This window comes from Sturnus vulgaris, chromosome 1, assembly GCF_052056855.1.
Source record: "Sturnus vulgaris isolate bStuVul1 chromosome 1, bStuVul1.hap1, whole genome shotgun sequence".
NCBI lineage: Eukaryota > Metazoa > Chordata > Aves > Passeriformes > Sturnidae > Sturnus > Sturnus vulgaris.
The window spans coordinates 32106966-32121427 of record NC_142243.1 but is presented as its reverse complement, the minus strand read 5'-3'; the positions used below and the strand labels follow the sequence as shown (position 1 = coordinate 32121427).

At 40.0% G+C, this 14462-nt stretch overlaps 1 long non-coding RNA gene across 1 annotated transcript in view; it reads right to left on the bottom strand.

The window, feature by feature from the left end:
- LOC148225137 (uncharacterized) overlaps window positions 1–14462 on the bottom strand; it is a 74188-nt gene that overhangs the window by 16622 nt on the left and 43104 nt on the right. The window contains exon 2 of the long non-coding RNA XR_015798952.1: window positions 5612–5679. This is a non-coding gene — a long non-coding RNA (uncharacterized LOC148225137). The remainder of the gene's footprint in view (window positions 1–5611; window positions 5680–14462) is intronic.

The window sequence follows — 14462 nt, the reverse complement described above, 5'->3', positions numbered from 1 at the left end:
AAAAGCTGCCTTTGAAAACCCCTGGCATTGTCCAGCTCTTTGGAGTAACTTTTGTCCTCTCTGTTTGAAACAGTATTACTTCCTGTAGAAGCAGAGGGGAAATGGACGCTGATAAAGAGCTAAGGTGAAGAGTGCTTCATAGAACAGTGTTTTAATGTTGAAAATAATTCACAGTAAGTTGTATAGACTCAAGCATGCTGTCAGGTGTGAGCCCAAAGACAACAGCTTTCCTTCTCTAGCTAACAGTAACAAAGCTCTTGATGGTCCTCATCCCATGAAACGGTTTTTGTTTCTTTTGGGTTTGATTATCCTTGTACAAAGAGAAAAATTTCTTCTTTCTTTTGCCCCATCTTTTTCACTGGAAGCTGAATTTAAAAGAAAGCTAACTGTATGTTTCTGAGAGCATGTTGTTTTGAATGTTGGACGTTGCTTTGTTTTTAGCATCAATAAAGATCAGCCACTCCATTCCGTCATTGACAGGCTCTAGTTCCATTTGTCTGCATCACATACAACAATCAGACATATTCTTAATACTAGGAAGTTGCAGAAGAACAAAAGGTATGTGTGTGCTATCCAAGATTTCCTTGGAATGAATTACACTGGATGAATTATTCGGAATTATTCAGGAAAAGAAATTGTTTACTATTCTATCATAACAGATGCTCCAGACAAAGAAAAGAGGAAGCTGTTGCAGCCTCTGACTGAACCATAGCTTTTCACAGCTGAACATGGTTGTGCAAATTAGCTGGTAAAGTTTATGGAAGAACCCAGAAAGAAGCAATTAGAATTACAGTGCTGGTTTGAGAATATGTAGTTTGTAATCAACCAAAATTGTGCAGTTTTCCATATTCTTTGCTGATAATGCAAATGTAACCTTTGAAGGAAACTGCTCTGTAGCACATCCTGAAAGCAAGAAAAAACACTTGAGTCCAAGCAAATACCTTTGAGGACAGTAGGTTTTATAGGTCTTACTTAAGTAATTTATGGCCATTGCACAGATTATGAACAGAATCTACAAAATGTGTGTTTTGTTCATTGGCACAAGTTATAGGGCAGAACAAGATCCTGAGAGCGAAACAAGAGCTGTGAGAGAGCCTGGAATGGTTTTGGACAGGGGACTAAAGAACCCTAGAAAAAGACTACAGTCTGCAGTGCTGAGTTTGGAGAAGACTTAAGGGAGATGTGACAACAGCTTTCAGAAATGTTAAATAATGCTGTGAAAGAGGAATACTACAAAGACCTCAGAACTGTTTAGATGAGACAGAGCAATGAACGTGAAATGCAAGCAGAGGCAGTATGCTCCTGTTGGGAAAAACCTTCTAATAAGAAGAATGGATAAGTGTCAGAAGAGATTGTCTAGGAAGACTGTAAAATTTAAGGCAGTGTGGCCATACAGTAGATCACATTTTCCAGCTCATAGTTATGTAGAGGACATCCTCTCTGCCACCAAAGTAAGGGAATGTGTGAATACCTTACAGATCTCTAGCAGATTGCCCTGTTCTGTCTTATTGTGTTGCACCAGATAAGGGGAAGAGAAATCCTTACTGAGCTTGTCTGATTTCAGCCCTACTGAAAAACTGAAATTTTGTCTGAATTTTGGCTTTTCGCAACACTTTTGTTCAAATGCAAGATGGAAAGTATTGACATCTTCCTAGGCTGTGTCTTGGAAGACAAAGATGATATTTAAGGATAATTTTCAGTATTTTCTAATAATTAGACTGTACTTCTTTTTACATGTGCTGAAGATTCAGTTCTTGATTGGATGTTACACTGACACAAAGCAAGCAAGAGCATTCTCAGAGGAAGCATTCCCATTCTTCAACCTCTTATCCTTGGCCACATTCTTCTGGCACATTTCTTGTGCAAAATCAGCTGATTACAAGGTCCAGTCCAAGGCAAAAAGAGTGGATGGATGGATGGATGGATGGATGGATGGATGGATGGATGGATGGATGGTGGTGACATGGTTAGTGGAACCAGTCCTCTGGTGTTGTCTCAGGATGACATATATCAGGACCCACACCATGAGACTGCATCTCAATATCAGCTGGTACTACTGCAGTGTTTCTCATTTGAAAAGCTGTCCAGGACTAATGAAGTTCACAACCTGCCCATGAAAATATGCTGCAAAATTTGGAGACTGGACGTTTCTACAAGCACAATGTAAGTTGTGCAGCAAACTGGCTAGGGTTTCCAAGTAACTCCAACGGGAAAAAAACATATGGACATCTTGAACTGAGTCAGAGCAATCCACTGTATTGCTTTAGACACATTTGACCTCTGCCACCTGCAGGGCTTATTCTGAAATAGCCAACATTTCACTGTTAAGTTAAGTCACAGGGATGAGGCCAGGTTGAAATAGTGTTATCACCTGCTTTGAAACCAGCACAATCCATTAGTAATCATTATACAAAAGTATTTTGCTTTTCCACACTAAATAGCTTTCCAGGTCGTCAAATTAATCAGAGTTTTTCAAGATTCCGCCTTACAGCATGCAGGGGTTCCTTTTTCTTAATCATAAATTAGTATAATTCAAATTCCTGTCCTACTTATAGCAGGGACAGATCATACCATAATACTAATCTGTCCTCACAAGATTTATGGATTTTTTTTTTTTTTTAATATGACTCTTCTAAACTCCTTTGTCTGGGTTTGGTTTAGGTCCTATTTATTAATTTTTAGAAGGTTTTCTCAGTTGCCCAGAATACCCGCTGGAAACTTTAAAAAGGGATGTGAACATTCAGCTACATTATATGGCACTGAGATACAAGGTCCCTGAAGAAAATTAGATACAAATTATCACTGTCCTTTTTATAGTCACTATTGCAAGCTTCTTTTCCTCTCTGTCTTGATACATGGTATTGGATGCAACAGAGTTTCTTTGGATGAAGAAGGATAAATGTCAAACATGTAATAATGAAAATAGCTTAAGATGTTGAACACTATTAGTATGTATCATTGCTTTGGCAAAAAAAGAGTATTTGCTATTGAAGTATATTGCCAGTGCTCTGAAAAACTGGCTGGTCAGTAAAACTTTTTCGTATTTTTGAGATACCGTCACTAAAAGTTATAAAGACAAGTTGCAATAGGCAGCATATAACCACAGCTGTATGACCTGGATCTGAGAAATATCCATAAATTAAATTTTTCTGTAGTCTAGGACTCCAAAGTTTAGAAACACATGAACATAAACAGCAAAGATTAAGCTGGTAAATGGCAAGCCCTTGGTATTCATATCTAATTTTGCTTACGATACCCTACAGTAAAGACAATCCCTGATAAACCCAGGTATTGCATTTATTGGGAAAGAATTAAGACAGTTCCTGGGATATTCGCTCTCATTCTTGCACTGGCTACAAAAGAAAGTGAAAATTATAGAATATGTCCAACAATTAATATACTTCAGTAGTTCAACCACTTTCAGAAGCAGGCTGCTACTGCATGCTACACCTTAGTCCGGGACAGGTGTGCTCTCTGGAGAAGTCTTTTGGGAACATCTCTCTTCTACTTTCAATTAAAGCAGGAACCTCCAATTAAACCTGCCTGCAGTGTGCTAGAGGAAGGTAATAATGTTGAGTACCTCTGCTGCAAATCTCTCCCATTTCCCTGTTCACCCACATTTTAGACAAGCCTGCTCCTGTTTATGGTGACTGGACATTAAGGTATCAAATGCCAGTAAGGGGAACAATCATGTCCTTCCCCACGATCCTTAAACTCTCTTAATTAACATGCCTATTGAGCTCATTCTACACATCTCTTATTCTGTGCTTGCCTTCTTCCATTACGCCTTTTAGAAAACAGCATTAAAAATGTCATAAATCATGAATCTTGGGGAACAATAATTTTGTAATCACCTTACTGCTTTTTTAACATTAATTTTCCTAAGAGTTTAATTTAAAAGCTAAACATGACACAACAGATGACAAAATTGGATTTAGATGCTTAAATTGAATAGACACAACCTAATGCCCTCACCATATTTTGTTCATATACACTAGTTGGTTTAAAGTGCCCCATCACACTGACAACACAGAGAGATTTGTTTGAACTCTCTTCTATGTCACTTGATTCTCGGCATGAAGGAATAGAAATGGAAATTAAAATTTTAGATACTTTAAAGCTGAATTAAGGAAACTAGCACTGTTGCATAAATATTTACTTATTAATAAATCTTGTAAAAAAATATTTAAAAGTCAATTTTTTCTTAGAATTCTTGGGCCACAATGTTCATTATATGGTTATCTCCAGGTTGGAGAGTGGAAAACTTTAAAAACATGCAATTTAACAATACAAGCAGACCTTTGAGCTCAATTCCAAAATATCCAAAGGAAATATCCTAAGGAGTCTGAGGAAGGAGTGAATGAAGGTAAACTGGGATACAGGAAACTTGGACACAAGTTTTGACCAGAATCAAGGTTTAACTTTGTCCTCTTTTGTTTGAGACCTGCAGTTGCCAAGCAAGGAGGTGAATCCACATCATGGGAGGTACACAAGGAGGAATTAGTGGTGCCAGTGGCTCGGGAGGAAGGCAGGCTCAAGGGATGGATTGTGTCACACAGCTTCTCCAATTGCATCCTCCCTCTGCTGGGGCAGGACTGGCACTGCCATGGCAAGCACACAGCATTCCAGCAGCTCCTTAGGATTAGCATTCCTGAATGCTGTAACTGGTGTTAACACCAGGAACGTGCTGGAGTACTCGGTGACTGCAGGGAAATTGCTGGCTAGGATTAGGATTTTTCCTTTAAATTCCATGCATAACACCACAAGGGAAGTTCATTATGAAACATGGCTGGGGACATGGTGACCTGTGAGGCAAAACTCTGCATTGGCATAACTTCCCAGTGGTGCCTATGTGCATTCTCCTCTTGACAAACTTTCTTTTGGTCTCACGTAGCCCCCAGTGAATAAAGGAATAGGAAAAGAGAGCCTTTCTCTGCCCTGTAAGGCAGATTCTCTGCTCATATCAATTGTCCTCATGTCATGACAAGAGGAGCAACCACCTCCTCCTGCACTCCACAGCTCGTCACTGATGGCGTCCCAAGTCCAGACAGATGAGCAGTGGGCAGGAAACCTAAGAATTAAAAAAGGAGTGCTGATTGCCAGGTAGTCAGATTATCAGCATCAAGCACTCATGGTCCAGGTATTGCACTCATTACAGCATTCAGAAACTTTTTGCACTGGTTCCTTATTCTCACATTCAGGAAAGAAGAGCAGCAATGGGCATGCTAACAAAAAAAAATCTGAGGATATGGGTAACATGACATTATGTCTTCCCATCATATAACCACAGCCTCACTGAGAAATGGGCACTGAATAGGCAGAGTACATGCAATTCGACCCTGTAATTGTACACGGCTATTTCCACAAGAGGTGCCAGCTCACACTGAGCTTGAGCAAATTCATTAGCAAAGCAACGGGAAGTTACTTCTTCTTAAGGAAACCTTCACTTTGGAAGTGAGCAGAGAAAGCAGGAAGGACCAGGCCTTCAACACCTGAAACTGTTCCGCTGAGACAGAAACTGTGACATAAACTAAAAGCTATTTTATAATATAGGATCCACAAAAAAATATATGCACTTCAGAATCTGTTGGTCTGAGCATGAGGTTTTTACCTGTGGCTTTCTCTATGCCTCCCTTTCCCCACCTTCTCTGCTGTAGATCGTGTGCAAATTGCTGTGACCTGTGAAACAGATTCATGAAGAGGAAATTTAGGAGCCAGCATAAAGGATAAAATAGGACACAAAATTATGATGATGTCCTACTAAACCATCCAGAGAGGTCAAAGTGAGAAGAACAACTTAATCCTTTGAGCCTGCTTGTAACCACAGGAAGCTCCATTAACTCCTGATAGTTCCTCATAAAACATTAGCTCCTGCACTGTGGGATGGATGCAGAGCTGGCTCCTGCCAGGAGAGACAAGAACCACTCTGTGACAACAACAACCACTGTGCAACAACCACAGCACAGCCCCTGGGTCACAAAGATGCTCAAATTTATCAGCAGAATTTACAGTCACCTGGGAGTGAGTGCACCAGTTGCAGAGTCTGCCACAAAAGCCAGAGTTAATATAAAAGATCTGTCACGAGCCACAAAACACGCTGTCCCTTGCAAGCATTAATCTCAGATTATTCACACATGCTGGATATGGCATCATTACTTATCCTGGGTTTGGAGCTCAGAACTGCTGGGACTGGTTGCTAAGGTCTCCATAGCTAACTCACCAGAGCCCCTCATTACAAACCCTTTGGTTTAAATCTAAGGGATAAAAAGAGCTATAACAGCAGCTTTTAGGAAAGGGATCACACAAGCTTCAGCCTGCAGCTGGGACAGTTCACAACATATGAATAAATAAATTCTAATTCTGGGACAACTAACTGTCACAAACTAAACTGTGACCAAAAATTCACTGGAAAAATCACATTCTCAGGTCCCCCTAGGTTTCCATAAAACTTCTTCAGGGATTTTTTTGGACCTAAGGTGTTCCAATATTTCTGTTTAAAAACCGAGAACCTAAAAATATTTCAGAACAAACTGCACAAACAGGATACATCTAAATTATATCAATTTGTTATGATGTTGAGTAACAACAATTTCAGAGAAATCTGTATTACTGAATGTTTGTCATGCTCTGTAGGAGATGCAGGTACACTCAGATAATATTTTTTGCAGCAAGCTCCTTCAAACACATGATCTGCTGCATCCAGGAGAACACTGGGCAGCTCTGGCAAATAAAAACCCCTTAAGTACACTATATCACAAATGCCTGAACATTGTTATCATGATCACATTTTAATCACCCCTCTGGTATTTTTCCCTCATAACGATGCTCTAAAATCATGCAAACTGTCTTGTTAGTAGGCCACAAAAGCAAGACAAAATGCTTTTTTATTGGTGAAGTTTAATTGCAAATCCCATGTAGACCAGCCCTTTCTGTCTTCACAGCGGGTTATTCGTCATGTGTCCCCTTTCAAACATTTCTTATTGAAAATGTTTTTTCCCATATACGGGCACAAGAACTGAAACAGCACTTCAGAAATTAAGTTTATTTTAGACCCAAAAATCTGACTGTGTATGAAAAAGAAAAGAGCAAAGGAAGACTTCTCTATCACTAAAGGCTGCTTCAAACATGAAAAGTGTTTGGAGCTGCTTTTCTGGGTTGTTTTCACATTGCTTACGTCTCTTCATATTTCTCAGGATGACGACAGTCCCTTTTAGAGATACAATTTGTCTCTCATTGACTGCTGGGGCTGGCTGCTAAGGTCTGCATAACTAACTCCTGAAACCTCTCATTACAAAACCTTTGGTTTAAATCTAAGACATCAAAGGAAATTAGTGAGGCAGATGCAAGATAGATGTTAGCTGTAGCTTATGAGAAAAAAAATATTTAATGGTCTTAATAGGAATAAAGTTCATTATCTTCTAACCCACACATGGCTTTGGCACAGAGCATGAGGGGCTGTAACAGGGTTATAACAGGCTTAGTTCCATGTTTTTAACTGGATTCAGTAAAGAGAGGGGGGTAGAGAAAAATTCAAGGTAGTTTTAACTTATATATTTATACTGCCTATATGTTCCCATTATGATAATAAGCAAAATGGATTAGTTGGGCTATAGAGGTTGTTTAAATTACTTTTTTTCAATACAGCATTAATGAAAAATACACATCAGAAATGGGTCAGGTTTGGTTTAGAATTCAAACAACATTAGTAGCAGAGTTTAATTAGATATTTATCTTTTCTTTTCATTTTAAAGGAAGCTGGGAGTGATCAATTAATCAGGGGTTGTGGTTATTAACCCCTCTGGCTTTACACAGGAATCCCCAGACCCCAGCTCTGTGTGAGTCCCCACCCTCCTGCAGTGAGAACTCCCCACATAGTGAGGTTCCATGCAACCAAGGCTTCCATGCTCCCAGTGCTTCCACATTCCACATGCTTCCATGTTCTAAATGACAGTCTTATGTGTCTGGATCAAAATATGGCATTACTTTTGAGTCCTCTGCCTTCTCTCCACTTCCCAAGTCCTATCCCCTTGCTTCTCAGGTTTTTACAAAACCTGGTGATTTTAGGTGTTTGGGCAGTCACTGGGCAGGAACCAGCCTTGGCAGGGAGCACTGCTCCTAGGTGCTCCCTGCTGCCTTATCTCAGGGGGAGCACTGAGATGGAAACACACAGGCATTGCTTCCCAACAGTAGTTACAGAGCTGTCTCCCCCTTGCAAAGCCTCACCTTCTTGTGCAACAAATCTTTACTCACAAATACTAATTTCCTCTAATGGTTTATTCCAAGTTTCCTATTACTTTACCTTAGAACATTTGTTTTCCTTTTCTTTCTGGAGAACAAGCCTTAGGAGTTATGTCTGTTGAGGATTTATGGGTTATATATGCTCTGGCCTATGACACTGGGACATTTTTAGCTTACAGGCATTTCTTGGAAGGTACCTCTCTCCTGAGGATTATATGAGATTTTGTTAAAACAAGGAAGATGCCCTAATGACAAAGGCCATCAATATTACTTCGTTATGAGATTAAGGGCACCTTTCTTGCTTTTCACTGAGCCTCTTTCAAGTCCTATTGTTCAAAAAAGCCTGCAAGAAATTCATATATCTCTCCCACGAGAATTAGTCAACAATTATTCTGCTTCCAAGAGAAACTTATTTTGAGTCAATGTTTTTTAAGTCTATCTATTCATCAGGCTTACTCATGCATTAAGGAGGACTTTCAGTGTTCAATAGCAACTCCTGAAACAAGGAGCAATTAGAAACATCTGATTTCATGATGCATATTCCCTCCAGCAAACTGAGCCACTGTTTCCACAAGGAAAATGCAAAGGCTCTCAGTTTTCCGTGCAGTTATTAAGAGTACAGCAAAAACAGCTAAATTGCAAAAGCTGAAATACAACAATAGCTTGGCTCATGATGAAAGTTTTCAAATGAGTGAATTTGGTTGTACGACAGTAGAATAAACATAAACATTAACTCAGCCCAACCCAATCAGGGAAAAAATGCCCTACAATACAAGCCAGAGCACCCAGCCAAGAGCACAGGTCAGAACGTCCTCACTTTGCCCTGGGCTTCTTGCCTAAATCCAGACAAGCTCTGCTCTTACTTTGCTCCTGTCCTGCAAAGCCACGGGAGTGTCCATGCCACAGACACAGCTCACAAATTCACCAGATAACTCCTGGCTGATGTGAAATGATGTGAACAGCTGCTGAGTGTTATTTAAGAGTGAACATTAAGAAGTTAATGGCACCTTTTAGAGGCACTAAAAATTAAGTGTTTAGTATTAAAATAGTGAAGTGTTGCACTGCTGTGTGAGCATATCTTCTGCTTCTGACCCCCTCCAACAACCTCTGGTCTGAGCACAGCAGAAAAGGCAGAAACATCCAGGCACGTGGGAGTCCACACTGCACCCTCTGACATGGATCTAAATGTAGGAAATGCCCCGTCTTAATGATTGAAAATCAATTTGTTTGGCCTTTTTCATTTGCAGACAGCAATGGGCTCTCCAGGTTGCCTTAGTTTAACAAAGATCAGAGATTAAAGGTAATTTATAAGCTGCTATTTCTAGCAAGAAAATAAGTGTTAAATAGCACTTTCACCAGTGTTCTAGATGGAACTAGTTAAAAAATAAGCAAAACAGGTCTCAGAAATATCCATTCTTTATTGGCTAATGGGTTCTGGTACTATAATTTCTTAGACATGGTCTGTAAAGAATAGTTATAAAAACACAGCTTTCCTCAGTCAAATTACACAGCACAGATGAAACAGAACTGATCCACAAGGCCACAGGCATATTACATTGCATTTTGCATTGAAACCATGAAAAGTGGCCTGACCAGGAAAAGTGAAACATTAAACAGCATGGCTTGCTGATCCATTTTTTTCTACTTGCCACAACCAGGAAAAAGATGGGGCAAAGGAAGCAATCTCTAGCAGGGATCTTGGAAAAGTATTTCTTAGAACTTCAACTTTTGGGTTCTGCCACAAAAAGAGACGCAGAAATGTTATGACACAAAATACATCTACTTCTCCTCCTATTTTCTCCTCCTGGCTTTCTTTTGTGATTTCATTTAATTTCATTTCTGTCTTCTCCAGATGCAGAGAATTGGCCCCGTGGACACACCAAGGCAGGTAATGCTCATAAGTGAACAATCTGTCTTGCAGTAGCATGGACAAGTTTTCTCGAGGGGGAAATGTCAGCATAATTCATCAGCAAGTAAATAAATAGGACTAATGGGCAAGGCCTAAACACAATATGTGCTTTATTCTCATCATCAGTAAGAAAAGGAGCCAAAGCAAAGTGAAATGAAAGCAGGCAGCAGCCTAGAGTGCTAAAATAAATATAATACTTCAAAATAGAGAGAGAAAGACATGAAAAAAGGTAAAGAGAAAATTACTTCAAAAGCTAATTTGGAAAGAGTATTATTTTTACAGTGTCCTGAACTGAGATGTGCTCCATCTGAACACAAGAGTGGAGTATTAAGCTTCCTAAATTTGGTGTCTATAAGCTAAACAGCTCCATCAAGAGGGTGTAATTCTGCAGTAGTCTCTGCAGGGGAAGTCACAGGTGCAAACATCCTCACTGGCTGCAAAATGAGACTTCTCAAAGCCTCCTGTGATATGGCTACTGAGAGCATTCATGGACTGCATCCAAGAATCCCAGAAAGCTTTTCCATCCCTGCATCCTGGGAGAGTCCAGTGCTCGACTGATCTGCACATGTAGTACCACAGTTATGCATGTTTAATGTAACAGCATCCAAAATGAGCCAAGGCTTTCCTTACAGGACAATGAGGAAGAGAGAGCTCTCCTGGCGAGTTCACAACCGCAACATGTCAGCAGTGCTGTGACTTCCCAACATGAGCAGGGGGAGAGTCATCCAAAACATCCAGCACTCCTCAGTGAGCACCATCTGCCTTTTCCCCTGGGATTTGCTGCCTTGTCACCATATTCTTCATGTGTTTTGCCCCTTGCTTATTGAAAGAGGCACAGGGGCTGGTTTGCCATACAAATGAAATCTCATGTTCTACTACTAAAACACATTAACATCACCCAGAATTATTCCCTCTTGCTTCTACTGCTCCATGCTCCCCATATCATTTATTACCTGAGCATCTCACAACAGTTTAGCAAATTCACCACAGAGTTAGGGAACCAGAAACATCACCAGATGGCTGGGACAGAAGTATTAAATGACTGGTTTAAAGATGCATGGTAGTATGAAGCAGAAGCCCAAGTTTAACAGCCTTGTGAAGTCACAGCACTGCCATCATGTGACAGTAACTGAATAATGACATCAGCAAAGGAATCAGGATTCCTACTGATTTTTTCTATCCCCTGTACATGAAGGCTGCCCTTTCCTTCTACTATTCAGCCATTGTGCATATGCCCAACAACTCACTTTTCTGAGAAGTCTGACAGAAAGGGAGTAAACAGCATTGTTAATCACTGAAAACAATAAATATAAACAATATTTTTTCTCACAGTATCCTTCTGCTGTTGTCTCACTTAGACTTGCAGACACTTCAGAGCTGAAACAGACAACATTTTCTATCTTATTCAGCATGCTGTGGGCACCAGTAAGGATGTTTAAAGACTGTTGCAGTGTTCAACCAGATAGCAGCCAGAGAAATTAAAGGGACTTCTGCAGCTGAATCCTTTAGTCATTCATTTATGCTTCCCCTTCCTCATAAATCAGAGGACAGGAAAGCAATTTAATCAGAAATAAACATAGAATTAGCAGTACAATTCAGCGCCTTGTGCTCTTTTCTCATTGCTCTTGATAAATAGAATCAGCAAACAACCATACAGAAAAAGAAAAAATTAAATGAAAAATTAAAACCCCAGTAGTATCACCATGTTGCAGATTTAGTGGAAGCCTGTTCTAATCTTAAACCTAATTTCCTTCAGTCTCCTCTTCCTTTAGTCCAGCACAATCTGGTTAAGTAACTGAATTTTCAACTTCTCATTAAGGATCTGACACCAGTTGTATTATTGCAAAGCTCAGAAACTGCAGAGTGTACTTAAATATATTTTTAATACACATATGGAGTCCAGTCACAGTGATGTGCTGGATCTCCTTTACCCAGAATTCTGTTCTGATGTGATCTGTAGATACACTTGCTAAAGGACATGGACAGGACGCCACTGAAAAAGCTTGGTAAAAATGTAATAGAAATGGACAACTATTAAGAATACAGCAATTAACACATAAAACCTTGTTGAAGACTCTGTTGCCTTAGAAAACTGTGTTTATGTCCCTCTTATCTCACAAAAAAAATGCTGCCAGAAGAGAATCCATCCTATAAGTACAAGTAAACATTTTGGAGCACAGAAAGCCTATAACACAGAGGTTTAGACATTAAAAACATTAAATAATAATTAATGAGAGGATAGAAAAGAGATGTATGAGAACAGCAAATGCCATGAAATTAGCCCTTTACCTTCACTGAAAACATAAACATCAGGATAGAGAAATAATATCCTGAATGAAAAGAAATGTATTCTAAGTAAGTAACAAAATGTTTTCCATGGGATTATCTTGGGAAACAAGATAAAAGATACCCAAGCTGCCCAAAGATACCATAAAGGCTCAGTATCCCTAAAGGATTCGCCAAAGACACCATTTTCACAGAAAAACAGAAGCCACTAACTAATATATGGCAAAATATAGATGAGAGATTGAAAAAAAAAATTAAGTATTTTAGTGACTATGCCAAAGAGTAATTGCACTGAAATAGAATCTAGGAAGATTATTCCACAGCATCTATCAGTGGGACAAACTTTCCCCTTCAGCATCTGCCAGAAGTCTCAGCCAAAGAAAGAGCTGGTCTGAACCCCCTTGTTTTACAGCAAGTCTTACTAACTGCCTCTGGCAACTGCACTCCTGGGAATGAGAAAATGCTGTACCTGCACCAAGGTTTATGCCAAGGGGCTGTAAACAGCAGGCAAAGCAACACACACCCTTTGCAAGAAGGCTTGAGAGGAAGAGCACGTGTGCTGTGCTTTCAGCTGCCAGCCCCAGCCTGCCCGGGTACGAGGGTTGGCTCCAGGGCATGTGATGTCTCCAGCAAAAATCACTAAGAGCACTGATCACTCCTAAAAAAAAAAAAATGCAGCTTTTTGTGGTCTCCTCATTCCCAAATGCTGCTCCACGCTCCCTGACAGTGCATATCCATCACGCCCGACCCTGCAGAGCCCTCTCCTGCAATTATCCTATTACACCTAACAGACTTAAAATTTAATTAATGCTCCCCTGCACTAAGAGGCCATAATTAAACTCTTTCTCTTTTCATTTAAGACTGAATTTAAATGAGGGTTCATTGGCACTGCAGTACAGTAACTCTCACGAAGACAACACTGACCCAAGACCTTTGCAGTGGGTTTTGGCCAAATAATTGCCAAGGGCTCCCTAGAATATCAAGATTTTGACCTTCAGCAATTTACATTTATAATCACCCCAGCTTTCAGCAATATTGGCTGAAACATAAGCATGGGTGATGATAGGGATCTCCTCGAAGAAAAAAGCAAAGTCTTCAGGATTTTTTCCTCCAAAACGAGCCTCTCTATCTTTCTCTCACACACGCAGAGCAGTGACCCAGGCTTTGTGATTGACAATGGAGAAGAATAAGATGACATTTCCTGACCTTTAAGAAGCATTTGCTGATCAGTACTAACTGCACCATTTCACTCATCTTGTTACTTAGTAGTTTTGCTATGAAGTATAAAAAAAGAAAGCTGTATTTTGCTCTTTATAGAATATCTCAAACACTGTCCTGTTCTCAGTGCCACCACCACATGTCTTGAAAAGAAGGGGAAGCCCTGGTTTGTTGTTTGCATTCAGCTCCTACTGAAGACAGGAGGGCTGGAAATACCTGACATCAGATTAATGTACATATATAAGAGAAGTAGATTTGTTAAGCTCTGCTTAAAGAAAAAAGATACAGTTTTTGATCAAAATGGACAGCATATATTTTTCTTTCCTTTTTATTTTTTTTTTTTATTTTTAACTAAAGCCTGAATGAAACAGTGTTTAAAAACAGATAGTCCAAATCCAAAAACGGTTTTGTCTGACTCCATGTAAACAGTCTAAATTTATCCATAGTCAGCTACACTAAGAAAGTACATCTTCAGTGCAGTCAGAACACGGGACTGCTGTTTACCTACAGGCATAAAGACAGCTCTGAACCACCTAGAGTAGGTCCTGATCACACTGTGGTCAGAGCAAGGTGGATATCAGTACTGACTGGCTCTCCAGGTGTTCAGCCAGGACCCTACTTAAGCTTTGCAACTTGCATAATCACAGCTGATGGTCTCTGTGCCCAAACCCACAGCTCTGGGCCACTTGGTGGATGCACTGATCCACCTGGACACAAATATCTTTCGGCATGCAAGAGGGCACTAACACACTGGAGGCACTGCTCTGCCCTCAACTTACTGCAAGAGAGATTTTTGGAAGCTAAAGCAAAG